Source organism: Cebus imitator, unplaced genomic scaffold (genome assembly GCF_001604975.1).
Source record: "Cebus imitator isolate Cc_AM_T3 unplaced genomic scaffold, Cebus_imitator-1.0 Scaffold8, whole genome shotgun sequence".
NCBI lineage: Eukaryota > Metazoa > Chordata > Mammalia > Primates > Cebidae > Cebus > Cebus imitator.
This window is the reverse complement of record NW_016107323.1, coordinates 5,149,895-5,163,423: the sequence shown is the minus strand read 5'-3', so window position 1 is coordinate 5,163,423 and position 13,529 is coordinate 5,149,895. Positions and strand designations below refer to the sequence as shown.

General features: G+C 45.7%; 1 protein-coding gene across 6 annotated transcripts in view; it reads right to left on the bottom strand.

Annotated features, from left to right (window-relative positions):
- Nucleotides 1-13,529, bottom strand: part of WSCD2 (WSC domain containing 2) — a 121,915-nt gene that overhangs the window by 79,532 nt on the left and 28,854 nt on the right. The window contains exon 2 of one of the 6 annotated variants that reach the window (XM_037743058.1): nucleotides 5,203-5,378. The exons of the other annotated variants lie outside the window; for them this stretch is intronic. The gene's annotated coding sequence lies outside the window, so the exon portion shown is untranslated. The remainder of the gene's footprint in view (nucleotides 1-5,202; nucleotides 5,379-13,529) is intronic. 6 annotated transcript variants of the gene reach the window in all.

Sequence of the window (13,529 nt, the reverse complement as noted above, 5' to 3'; positions counted from 1 at the left end):
AGAGGACAGGAGGGGAAGCAAGCTATCTCCTGTCTCTTCTTGTAAGATCTCTAATCTCATTAATGACCTAATCACCTCTCATTGAAGATTAGGGCATTAGCTTGTGAATCTGGAGAACACAAACGTTCACACCATAGCACCTGGTGTGTTAGCTTCCTAAAGTTGCACCAACAATGTAGTGCAAACTGGGTGGCTTAAAACAACAAAAAATCATTCTCTCACAGCTCCGTGGGCCAGAAGTACAAAATCAAGGTGGTGGCAGGGTGGGTCCTCTTGGGAGGCACTGAGGAAGAGTCTGATCCATGCTGCTCTCCCAGCTTCCAGCAGTTGCTGGTGATCTTTGGCATTTGCTGGCTTATAGAGGTGTGAGGCTGATCTTTCTCTGTCTTCACATGGCATTATCTCTGTGTGTCTGCCTGTCTCTGTTTCCTCTTATAAGGACACCAGTCACTGAGTTTGGGTCCCACCTGAATCCAGTATGACCTTGACTTAACTAGTTTTATCTGCAAAGATGCTATTTCCAAATAAGATCAAATTCTGAGGTTCCAGATGGACATGGAATTTTGAGGGACACTCTTTAGCCCAGTATATCTGGCATTGAATGCCACCTCTGCCACTTGGAGCTGTGTGACCATAGACAAGTGCCTTAACCTCTTTGATCCTGTTTCTTCATCTTTAAATAGGGCTAAAAATAGGACTTTTGTGATAATTGGGTGTGATGACAAAGTGTAGCAAGTAATCATGAGCCAGACCGTGGATAGGTTCTCCCACCTATTCGCTGTGCGATCTTGAACAAGCTACCTAAATTCTGGTCATCCATTGACCTGTCTGTAAGATGTGAATGTTGAAAGAGATCATGGTCCCCCTTCCTTTCCCATAGTTCCAGCTTCTTAGAGGTCTCTGACAGCCCACTAGGGTTCAAGGGAGTCCTCAGGATTTCCAAAATCTCCAGAAACAATATATTAATTCTCTACCATGGTTCATCTCTGTGCTTCTGGCTGGATTTGAATTGACTGAATGCAAAGCCCATCCTTTCTCAAGACAAGCAGAATTCCTCATCAATAATAGTTGCCAGCATTCCTGATAGTATTTCTTTTTTGTTTAGGAATAAAAAGAATTCTTATTTAAAATTATACAGTTTGACAAAAATCTTCCCAAATATTTGCCTTTATTTTATAGACAGGTACATTGAAGCCCAGAGAAGGGAAGCAACTTGCCCAAGGTCACACAGCTGGTTAGAGGTGAAATGGGGATTTGAATTCAGCTCTGTTTGACTCTAGGATGGAAACTCTTAATCCAGCTGTTTAATCACCTCGGTAGACTACAAACTATAGAGCAGAGAAATACAATATGAGCCATAGATATAACTTAAAATCTTCTAGAAGTCATGTTAAAAAAACAAAGAAGGAACAGGTGAAATTAATTTTGATAATATATTTAATCTACTAGATCTAAAATGTCATTTTAACATAAGTGTAAGGCATTGTTAATGAGATGTTTCACAGTCTTTTTTTCATGCCAAGATTTAAAAATCTGATGTGTATTTCACATGTCCAGCACACCTTACTGCAGTCTCGCCATATTTCAGATGCTCAATAGGCATATGTAGCCAGTGGCCACCATAATGGATGGTGTAATTCCAGCAGTATGGATATCTGTGCATTTGCAGAGCTGAAAAACTATCTAGGTTCTTTTGGCTCCAAATCAAGAAGCACCATCAGCCTTGTTAGGTGGGAGGTAAGAGATTTGAGTGACTTGTGTCTCTGCCACCCATACTAGTCAAGGTGCCCGGTGATTCATTTCATGAGCACAAAAGTACCAGCCTCTCCCACCTTGGCTCATCTTTACCCTGGCTGAAGGCTGCTCTGTTTACTCTGAAGCCGGTCTGGTCTCATGTGAACCTTTGAGCCCAGCTTTCGCCCAGGGACCCCTGTGGATCAGAAATAGCCCTGCAGAGATGCCTAAAACAGCTTCTGCAAGCACACAGGACTGAAATCCCATGACTAGCTTTGAGCCCCAGCTCAGCCATTCCCAGCTGGGAGAACCTGCCCACCATTCTCTAAAATCAGGGTCATAAAAATACTCCCTCTTTCACAGAGTGGACAGGAGGATCAAGTGGGGCTGCGTAAGAATCACTTTGATCTCTGGAACACTTGCATTGTGTCAGGCATTGACTAAGCATGTTACCTAGAACTGCTATTTTTATTTCCATTTTATAGATAGGGTTACTGAATCTCTGAGAGGTGAAGTAACTTGCCCAGCAGCATATAACTAGCAAGTGACGGACTCAGTGATCACCGATCCTTTCTCACGGAGTGATGTGGGACTTAGATAAATTAGTAAGTTACATGGAAGCACTTAGAAGAGTACTGGGCAATAGATTTTTGTTCTCATGATCATCATCGTCATCATTGTTGTCAATGTCATCATCCCTGCCATCCTCAGCAGCAGCGATGTTTACATCATCACCATCATCATCGCTGCTGTCTTGTCATCGTCTTTGTCACCACCATCATCAGTGTCATTATGATCACTGATTTCCCTGTTTCTCTGTGTGTGTAGTGAGTACACAGCATGGTGCTGGACGTGCATTAAGTGAGTTTCCTAACTTAGCTAAGCAATAAATTGTGCTAAAACTAACCCATAACAGAAAAAAAATAAAGGTAAGGCTGAAAGGTGGTTCTTGTTTGGAAGACACACATGCAAGCTCACACACATACATCCGGGACATTTTCTTTGGCTAGAGAACACTGCCAGCATACAGCTCAGAGGATGCCTCTGGGAGGAGAAAAGCAAGCTGCCTGCCACAGGTTCTGCGGGGCTTATTTTCCCTTTCCCAGTACAAGAAGGCTTTGGGAGCACAGCCTCTGCCTTCAGCTTCTTGGCCACCCTGAGGGGAAGCTGCCAAGTAAAATAACCTCCCTTGGGTCTTTAATGTGCTGCTCAAATAGTGGAGACCTTGTTTGGGGTGTTATATCAACACTGTCAACCAAATTTACAGAGTCACTGCCAGTCAAGTTCTGGGCAAAACCAACAGTGTGCTCTTTGGCCACCTTTCATCTCACCCAGCGAGGTAGCCTCTCCCTGACTTCTTCATCCCTCCACCGTGACCCTGGAAAACATACTGTCCTGTGCCCTGTTCCCCTACATGCTGCCAGTCTAGCAAGCTCTTCAAAGCCAGTGAGAAGATGGTCGTGGATTTTTATGTAGATGTTTGCATGTCAGAAGGGTCTTCCCAAACTCCAAGCTCTGGGTGGGCGGGAAGCAGAGAGAGCCAAGAACGGGATTTCAAGAAGAGGAGTGACTTTGGCACTGCTCGAATCAGTCACACAGGAAGCCTCCTCCTACCAGCTCACACTGGCCTTTCAAACTTGACGTTTCTGTCGAGCTCATGGATGGCCTCATTTTGCAATTCTGACAGGAGGTCCCCAACCTTTTTGGCACCAGGGACTGGTTTCACTGAAGACTATTTTCCCACCCACCAGGGGGTGGGGGTGGGTGGTTTCTGGATGATTCCATGCATTACATGTTTTATGTACTTTATTTCTATTATTACATTGTTACATACAATGAAATAATTATACAACTCACCACAATGTAGAATCAGTGGGAGCCCTGAACTTGTTTTCCTGTAACTGGATAGTCCCATCTAAGGGTGATGGAAGACAGTGAAAGATCATCAGGCATTAGATTCTCATAAGGAGTATGCAACCTAGATCCCTCACATTCACAGTTCACAATAGAGTTTGTGCTTTTATGAGAATCTAATCCCACCGCTGATCTGACAGGAGGCAGAGCTCAGTAATGCGAGTGATGAGAGTGGCCGTAAATACAGAGGACATTTTGTTCACTGGCCCACTGCTCACCGTCTGCTATGTGGCCCAGAGATTGAGGACTACTACCCTAGAACAGGCTGAAGTAGGACACTGATTTAACAAATTGTATTGAGCACTTGCTATACACCAGGCACATTGCTAGATACTGAGGTGCAGGAGAGGATGATACAAACACAGCTCCATGTATCTTTCACAGTGAGGGAGAAGTTTTATTTCATAGGTTTGTTATTCCACTTGGATTTCAGAACCATTCTTTCAAGCCAGCATTTGCTGAGCCCAGCCCTGTGTTAAATGCTTACATAAATTATCCATTGCAATCACTGCAACAACCCCATGAGATAGGTTCTAGTCACAGTATCCCCATTTGACAGACAAGGAAACTGAGACACAATGAAATTGATAAACTTGTCCAAAGTCAATTCAGTAAGTAAGTGGGAAAACTAGGATTTGAACTCAGAAGTCTACGGCTATACAGGCATGTGGAGGAGCATCCCACGCAGTCTTGGGATGGGCAGGCAGTCTGGGGATAAGAGATGTGTAGGGGTGACCTAATGGAGGAGGTGAGACAGGATAAAAGGACATTTGAGGGAGGCATGGAGATGGTGATACGTGACTTGCTCAAGGTTTCTGGCTGAAAAGTGGCAGAGCATGATCAGGATCCAGGACTTCTGCAGCCATTCCCATGCTTCTGCTCCTTCTTCATACCCTTGACCTCATGAGCCCCGCTGTCTAACCAGCTAAGCTAAACCAGGGCTCAGCAGAAGCCCAAAATAGCTACGGCTTCCAGGCAAAATTACCACCGAGTCAATGTTGCCCCTATTCATCACTCTGACTTCAACCTTGTTATTTTCAGGCAACATGGCACTGGGAATGAGTTCAGACAGAAAGAGAGGGAGAGGCTCCTTCAATCCTGCTATATTGCTGAGTTTAGAATGGAAAATGTGTTATTTATTTGAAAACAAATGTTGGAACATCAGTTGATTGCAGCCCCAGCATCATTTTACCCCTTACCCTCTTCTGGTACTGATGATCTCCAGAATCCACATTTCCTCCAACAGTGGGGTTTGCATGGGATTGACTGTACACTTACCTCCAAAAATAGGTCCTGCCTGGCCTAAGCCAATCAACGTGGCCCATATCCCTCTCCCACCATAATGATTGGTTCAGAAACAAGCAGGTAACCTAATCAGAAGCAATAAAGCCTTTGGCTGGGAGAGAAAGGTTCTAGCTTCTTATGGGTTTGGGCATCTGGGAGAAGTGAGCTCACTATCTTGCTACCATCAGGGCAGCTGAAGCCTAGAGGAAGGTAGAGATGCAGAGAAACTAAGATCCTGTGAGCTTTCTTTGAGCCTGGATCAAGCCATACCTGAAGCAATCCCTTGTGAATTTTGATGTCGGTGAGCCAAAATAAATTATTCTCTTTTTAGAAAGCCAATTTGAGTTGTATTTTGGTCATTTTAACCATAAAAATGTCTTACTCAAGACATTTTGTTGCAGAATGCCCACATGGGTTTGAGCAGTGGAGAACACACAAGCAAACATCTGAAATAGAATGAAAATTGTGGGGTTGGAGCGGGGCGGGGGCAGGGTCTTTCCGAAACAAATACTTAGCACGATCCTGAGTCCAAGAGGCAGTCAGCTCTGCAGAACATTTAAATGCAGCCTATGGCTTCCTCAAGAAAGAACAGTTATAGTAATGATTTTTGTCTAGTAAATACTTGGTTATTATATTTTGTGCATCATCTCATCTTATCCTTCATCTCACCCTACAAAGTTTGAATATTCCCATTTACAAGATGAGCAAACTGAAACCCAGAGAGGAGAAGTGACACCCCCTAAAACATGCAGCAAATAGGCCTGTCGTAGTGGCTCATGCCTATAATACCACCACTTTGGAGGGCCAAGGTGAGTAAATCATTTGAGGTCAGGCATTCAAGACCAGCCTGGCCAACATGGTGAAATCCAGCCTCTACTAAAAATATCAAAATTAGCTGGGTGTGGTGGGAGGCACCTGTAGTCCCAGTTACTCTGGAGGCTGAGGCAGGAGAATCACTTGAACCCAGGAGGCAGAGGTTGCAGTGAGCCAAGATCACGCCAATGCGCTCCAGCCTGGGCGACAGAGCGAGACTCTGTCTCAAAACAAAAACAAAAACCATGCAGCAAATAGACAGTGAAACTGGGCTGGGACACAGGTGCATCCAATAGGGAATCTTGTGTCCCAACACCTCACCACCTCCATTAGGGCAGATGCATGGGAGAGACCTTGCTTGCTCTCCGGTGACTCAGATTTAGTGTCTGTGCCTGCGAGCCAATGACAGTGTGTGAGTTTCACCAGGTCCACTTTCTCCGTTTAACCTTGGCAGAATCCCAAGGGCAATAAACATTCCCCCAAAATGGCAGAGAACTTTGCTGAAGCTAACAGAAGCTTTTGCTTAGGACCAGACGCCCTAAGAATCTCAACGCAGAAATGGCTGGATGACCATTCCCACTGCTGGCATCAGTCTTCAGATGTAAGATTCATTAGATGGCCCCACCATAAAAATACCAAGAACACAGTCATTTACTGAGTTTTTCATTCACACTCGCAGGCCTCTGACGCAGGTGCTATGATGACCCCACTGCACAAATGAGGGAGTTAAGGCTCAGAGAGATGAAGTCACTGATCCAGTATGACAGAGCTAGCAGAGCATTCAGACAAAGATCTGCCTCCCAACCAGGAGGCGTTTCAATACGTGGTGTTACTCAATGTATAGAAGCCATCTCAGCATAAGGAAAGATTCCAGCGTTAAATACCATTCTATCATAAAGTGAGAAAAGCATTCCCTTTTAATTTTCTTTCTATATCTCTGATGACATCAATAAAAAAGTCTCAGTTTGGTGCTAATAGAGCTTCAGCACCTCTCTAATGCTTGCTAACCGGCCTTTATAACAGAGAGGGGCCTCAGGCTCAGAATCCCTCGCAGGTAATGGTGCCCAGCTAGAATTGATCTACCTTGTCTTGGATTGGAGTGTTTGTAGTGATTAACCTCTATTTAGGGAAAGTCATATTGATTTCATATTTGCAGGTAAGTTAACTCCCTAAATAAATAATTTCCAGGAAAAAAGTAAATCAATTCCAAGAAAAATGGCAAATGTGGGAAAAATTACAGGGACAGTGTGCTGATGATTTAAGTCTGGGAGATGTCTCCACCTCACACTCAACTAAACTCCAGACTTCTGCCTCATCCACTCAGCACATGGGAGGGTCCCACACAGAAAGAACACATAACCTTGGGACCAGCCCAAACTGGGCCTGCTCTGTTGAAGACAAGATGCCGAGTAGGCTGAGTGAGGCGGGTCATGCCTATAATCCCAACTCTTTGGGAGGCCAAGATGAGAGGGTCACTTGAGGAAGAAGTTCAAGACCAGCCTGGGAAACATAGCAAGACCCTGTCTCTTCCCCCAAAAAAGTAGAGTCCCCTTTTGTGTAGCAGAGTCTGGGCATGCACAATAGAAAAATCTTTGATCTTTAACAACACCTGGAACCATGATTCCTCCCCTCGGAACCAAGAAGACTGGGGCATGACCAGGGCCCGAACTCTGGAACTCTTCCAGAAGTGAGGGGTCTACTGGCCCAGAAGACCCAGGGTTAAAATCTGCCTCAACATACCTTACTGTAAGTGGTCAAATTTGAAACCATCTGCTCAGACCCTGCCAAGCCACCATTCCTACATCTTTTCCCTTGCCCTCTGAACACTTAAAATTTGCTTCAGACCCTGAAGAGGGGAGACAGATTTGAATCTGACTCCTGTCTCCTTGCTAGCCAGGTTTACAATAAAGTCTTTCTTTTCTCAGGAACCAGTGCCATAGTTGTTGGCTTTTATGTGCATTGGGCAGCGAGCCCATTTGCTGGTTAACAAATGAGCCCACATGGAAAGGAGATGGGGTACCTCCTTTGTCCCCACCTTCTCCCACATCACATCTCCCAAACCCACCAGGTCAGATGAGGCTCTCCTGTACTGGGGAGTGAGGAGTTCTTGGGCCTCCTTGTCTCCTAAGCATTGTGACCCACACGAGGTGGAGACGTGCGCAGATCTGTTGGAGAGAAAGCTGTTGTGGGCAAGGATGACATTCCTCAAGTCAGATCCAGGCTGGATGACTGGTGTTGTCCACTGAAGTGAAACATTCACCTACCTAGGACCCTGCCAATTCCACTCCCTGGTATACACCTACACTAAATGAGTGCTTAAACCTCCCACAAGATTTGTACAAGAATGTTCCTAGCACCTCTGTTTATTAAGGTCCCAAACTGGAGAAAATCAACCACATGTCCTTCAAAAGGAGAAAGGATTAAAAATTGAATGAACAAGAAAGAAACTGCTGACATATGTGACAACGTGAATAAATCTCACAGATATAACATCGAGCAAGAGAAGCCAGGCACACAAGAAAAGACAGTGCAGGATCCCATTTATGTGAAGTTCAAGGACAGGCAAATTAATCTCTGGTGACAGGTGGTATCAATTAGGAAGCAATGCAAAGAAACTTTCTGGAGTGATAAGAACTTTCTGTATCTTGACCTTGACAATGGTTCCATGGCTCCATATGCCTGTAAAAATTTACGGATTTTGTACTTCACGGCGTGTAAGGTGTACCATCATAGGAAGATTTCAAACATTCCCGTCTGCAAAAATGATTCAACATTAAACAACGGTATAAGTAAGCGAAGGGCTACAGGTCTAGTGGTAATGCCAACCACTCTGTCACGGGTCCTGGGCTGTAGAGAAGACAGTGACCCGCTGGATGTCAAGGGCAAGCCATCCTTAATGCTACTATGTGTCACTCATTCATCCACTACCTTTCCAGACATTCACTTATTCTTCTAGTATCTTTCCTTCATTTTTTTTTGTCCATGCTTAGTATATTAGTTTCCTGTGGCTGCAGTGACATATGACCACAAACTTACTAGTTTTTAAAAAAGTAAGTTCATTCTATTCAGTTCTGAAAATCAGAAATATAAAATCAAGACGTTTGCAGGGCTTGTTCCTGCTGGAGGCTTCAAGGAGAATCTGCTTCCTTTCTTTTTCAGCTTCTGGAAGCTGCCTGCATGCCTTGGCTCCTGGCCCCTTCTCTTCCTGTCTGCATTCCATCACTCCAGCCTCTGCTTCTATCATCACATCTCCTGCTACTGACTCAAACCCTCCTGCCTTCCTTTTATGAAGATCCTTGCAATGACACTGGGCCCACTTGGATAATCCAGGATAATCTTCCCATCTCAAAATCCTTAACTCACTTACATTTGCCAAGTCCCTCTTATCATGCTTAAGGTACTGTATTTGCGGTTCCAGGGATTTGAATGTGGACAGCTTTGGTGGGGCAGAGGAGGATTATTCAACCCACCACACTTAGAAAGAAGGATGGCATAGACTTTTTAAGAGTTCAGACTTGGAATCAGATCAGACCCATCTGGATTCAAATACAACTTATTAGAGGTATCACTTAGCTGATGACCTATCGCTTATTAGCTTTATGTTTATGGGAATGCGATTCAGCCTCTATTGAAGCCTCAGTTTTCCTGCCTCTACTTCCTCTGGGTTTTGGGAGGAGTAAGTGAGGTGATGTTTAAGGCACTTAACACAGAAGGTGGCACAAGGTACGGGCCTGGCACACAGCCTGTGCATGCAGTGATGTCTTATGGATGAATGATATTGATGGAAACAGCCATTTACCAAACCCAGGGTACTTTGCTACCCAGGACTGTTGGACTCCAGAATTCATCAGAAACTGCTCTGGAAGGAACTCCAGGTCTGGGCAGAGGTCATTTGGAGAGAGAAAAGAGAAGGCCTTACTCCCGGCCCCTCCAGAAAATAGAGAAAATGCATTTTCCAGGATGCTGAGAGGAGGGTCTGAGCTCCGTTTCTCTCCCCAGCAAGTAATAAACACCCAGCATTTCTGGTGGCTGCCTGTCATTTATCAGAGATGGAATTTCCTTGGCACTTTGGGAAAAACAGATGCCAAGATGCAGAAAGAAATTGATTTTTTTCTTTCCCCCAAAAGTAGAACTTGGCTCATACATGTGTGGGGCACGTTGATACAAATGGAATGAGAAAGCTCTGGGAGCTCTGGGGACTGAGGGTGTCGTTTGCTTCTAAGTGTGAAGTGGGTTGGGGGGCTGGGTGTCCCCCAGCACATTTTCCAAGGCATATGAGCTTAATTATTCCATCCGTGAGTCTGAAGGGGGCTTGGCGACCCCTCCCTTTGAACGGGCAGGATTCCAAGAGCTTCCGGAGAGATGTGGGCCTGCAAGGAAGATGCCGAAGAAGGCCAAAGGAGGAAATGAGAACAGTGTGGCCGACACTGTCTTCAGGCTGGGAAGAGAATCTGAGGTCACCCGTCTGTCCTCCATCCTTCCTTTCCACCCTCACCAATATTCTGTGGCCAACGGCAGGCCTTAGCATTGACTGTCTACCACTTACCCCATCTCTGCCACTTGGCTTCTGTGCAGCCTTGGATAAGCAACTTCTTTGCTCTGTGAGCCTCAGTGTCCCCATCTGTAAAGTGGGGAGGATGGTGATGCATGGGCCATGGTGAGGGCTTGAGATGACAGTGCACAGGGAAGCCGCGGTAAAGCCTGCATGCGAGGGGTCTCATTCATTATTGTGATCAGGTGGAGATTTGTTTAACAGATAAGGACACTGAGGGTCCAGAGTGAGAAAGCAACTCACCCACATCACACAGCCCGGCTGTGTTCTGGGTTCTGACCCATTCTGGACCTACCTACCGCAAGCTTCCTAGGCATCACAGGACTGAACATGCTGGTCACAGGAATAACAAAACAGGAACTATGCAGTGAGCACTCGTTTTCTGCCGGGCTCTGAGCTAAGCTGGGCTGCCAACAGAGGACCACAAACCGAGTGGCTTAAACAATAGAAATGTATTCTCCCCCAGTTCTGGAGGCTGCAAGGTGTCAGCAGGACTGGTTCCCTATGGGGGCTGTGAGAGAATCTGTATCTTTGGCATTCCTTGGCTCGTAGAAATACCACCCTGCTCTCTGTCTTCCTGGTCCCATGTCCTTTTCCTGCATTCAAGTCTGTGTCCAAATTTTTTCCCTTTTGCTCTTTCTTTTTCTTTCTTTCTTTTTTTTTTTTTGATGGAATCTTGCTCCGTTGCCAGGCTGGATTGCAGTGGCATAATCTCGGCTCACTGTAACCTCTGCCTCCTGAGTTCAAGTGATTCTCCTGCCTCAGCCTCCCAAGTAGCTGTGACTACAGGCACCCGCCACCATGCCCAGCTAGTTTTTTTGTATTTTAGTAGAGATGGGGTTTCACCATGTTGGCCAGGATGGTCTCGATCTCCTGACCTCATGATCCACCCACCTCGGCCTCCCAAAGTGCTGGGATAACAGGGATGAGCCACCACGCCTGGCCAATTTTTCCTTTTTCTAAGATTGGATTAGGGGCCCACTCTACTCCATTATGACTTCATCCTAATTGAACTAATTCCATCTTCAATGATCCTATATCCAAATCAACTCACATTCTGAGGTCCTGGAGGTTAGGACTTAAACATATGAATTTGGAGGGAGGAATGTAATTCAATCCTTTACAGCCCCTAAATGCATTATGGTATTTTCTTATAACAGCTCTGCAAAGTAGATCAGAATCAATATTTCTATTTTACAGATGAAGAAAGTGAGGTTCAGAGAACTGAAAATCTCCCCTAAAGCCACATACACCATGCGTATGGTGGCAGCACCAAGATTTAAACATCAGGTTGCACCATTCCAAATTTCATTCTTTTTACCACACACCTGCCTGCCTCCACACACATGCTTTTGTCTGTCATCCCAGTAATCTTTTTAGGTGGTTTCTGTTATCACTACCACTTTAAAGATGAGGAAACTGAGGCTCAGAGGTGATGGGACAAGGCCAAGGGTGGCAAAGCTCGTCAATGGCACAGCTGGGATTTGAATGCAGGCACCCGCCTCCCGAGTTTGCGCTCTTGACAATTTCAACCCTCTCCTACTGCGAAACCCCGAGTGTGCTGAACAACACAGTGTAGCATAATGTAATACAGTATATCGTGTTGTATTACCTGTCACATCATATATCATATCTGACATGGTTTGGGTCTGTGTCCCCACCCAAATCTCATGGTCAGTGGTAATCCCCAGTGTTGGAGTTGGGGCCTGGTGAGAGGTGATTGGATCGTGGGGGCAGATTTCTCTCTTGGTGCTGTTCTCGTGGTAGTGAGTGAGTTCTTGTGAGATCTGCTTGTCATTTAAAAGTGTGCGGCACCTTCCCCACTGGCCTCCCTTGCACCTGCTTTGGCCATGTAAGATGATCCTGCTTTCCCTTTGCTTTCTGTATGATTGTAAGTTTCCCGAGGCCTCCCCAGAAGCCAAGCAAATGCCAGCATCATAATTCCTTTACAGCCTGCCTAATTATAAGCCAATTAAACCTCTTTTCTTTATAAATTACCCAGTCTCAGGTATTTCTTTATAGCAATGCAAGAACAGATCAATATAATATATTGTCTTTTCACATCCTATCCTATAGCGACAGAGTAACTAGGGTGGAATTTAAAGTAAGCTCTGTCCATCCCAGACTGCAGGCTCTGAAGTGAGTCCTAAGAATCAGCCCATCCCACCAACCATCTTCCTGCAGAACACACAGCAGCGGTTCGTTCATGTTTGGTCTTGAAAGAAGCTCACCTTCAGCAGCCACCCTTGGCAGCCTTTAAGGGCACCACACCCCTCATCCAGCCAAGCTCCTAAATTAACTATGAAGCTGTAACAAATGTAACGTGGCTCTCCTGTTATCGTGCCGTGTCTAGTATCTCCACGAAGGCCCCTGGCAGAACCCTAGCTCAGCAAATTCCCTTTGTCTCAGCACATGGGGAAACCTCAGGAGCCCTCACAGCCAGAAATACCCTCAACAGTACTGAATCCTTGGATTCTGTTTTCTGCCAGGGGCAGATTGTATAGGAGAAAAGCCAACGCTGAGAAAAACAAATGATCGCAAGGACTGTCCTCCCACGCCTGCATTCCCCAGCAAGAGATGCTGCAGGGGCTGCTGGGGGCTTTCTGGGGCAAGGAGACATATTCCTCCCCTGGCCAGAACAAGCTCATAGTCCAAAAGCAAGAATAACAATCCCTCATGCTCAGACGATCCCAAGCAGTTGGAGCAGGGATTTCAGAGCATCACTAGCTTATTTGTTTCAGCAAGACAACCATTCATCATTCAGTGAGAGTTCACTGAGCATCTACTATGTGCCAGGCTGTGTGTGCTGGGGATGCAGAAATGAGCAAGGCAGAGTCTCACCCTCCACCGGGGTCACAAATGAGTGGCCAGAGGCAAAACACTCATAGTACTGTGGAGCTTCGGCTTAGCCTCTTTCTTCTCTGCCTTGGTTCTCTCATCCGTGGAATGGGCATACTGTGAGTAGTTTCTGTCTCACAGAGCTGTTGTGAGGACTAAATGTGTCACTATACAAAAGAGGCTTAGGACAGAGTCTGGTGTACAGAAAGCATGACAGGCACATTGGCTATCAGCACCAGCATCATCACCAGGGCTGTGATGGGGAAGCAGTGAGGACTGAGGAAAGCAGGCTGGAGAGGAGGTGTCAGGAGAGATACGTGAGAAGATGATGTCACGTTACGAAAAGGAAACCAGATGGAGAAACGGCCAGGGCAACCTCCTGAGGTGGGACAGA